The following is an 830-nucleotide window of genomic DNA, read 5'->3' on the forward strand; positions in this document are numbered from 1 at the left end:
TACTTTCTACACACACACACACACACATATGTATATATATGTATATATATGTGTGTGTATGTATATATATATATATATAAAATATAGAGAGAGTAGAAATGTACACAACAAAAACATAATACCAAAACCATAAATAGCGTGTGTATATATATATATATATATATATCTGTGAGAATATAGAAAATGTTATGTACATCTATATTCTCCTCACAGACAGCCAGATAGATAGATAGATAGAGACACACACACTATTTATGGTTTTGGCATTACGTTTTTGTCATGTACATTCCTTACAGACAGAGATAGATAGATAGATAGATAGATAGATAGATAGATATTATATATCTATCGATATCTCTCTGTCCTGGGGACGTGCCGCAGTTGGGGAAGCCCGAGGCGAGGCCGAAGAGGCGCCCCCAGGGCTTGGCTTGGGTCGTGGATGATGGGCCTCCTTCTCCTCCTTCCTCCTCCTCAGGAATGGCGGGGAGCTCCTGCGTGGGAAGAGTGTCCAGGGAGCTCAGAGGACGACGAACCCTGCGAGGACCCCCTCAGCTTTCACCTTCCCCTTCTCCCCTCCCCCATCTCTCTTTCCCTAGCGACCCTCTCAGTCCCGCAGGCTCTTTCTGCTCCGCTCAGCTTCTCGCCTTTCGTTTATAAAGGCCCATGTGACGCGAGTTGTGTGCATGCTGAACCGAGAGCACAGCCCATGCGCAGCGGAACCAAAACATTAGCTTTCCTCGTTGCCTATATGGGAGTATGGTTAATGGGGGGGGGGGAGAGAATGAGTAATGGGGACAGTAAGCGGCGCATGCGCAAATTCATGTGTGTGA

The sequence above is a fragment of the Sceloporus undulatus genome, unplaced genomic scaffold (genome assembly GCF_019175285.1).
Source record: "Sceloporus undulatus isolate JIND9_A2432 ecotype Alabama unplaced genomic scaffold, SceUnd_v1.1 scaffold_6971, whole genome shotgun sequence".
Taxonomy (NCBI): Eukaryota; Metazoa; Chordata; class Lepidosauria; order Squamata; family Phrynosomatidae; genus Sceloporus; species Sceloporus undulatus.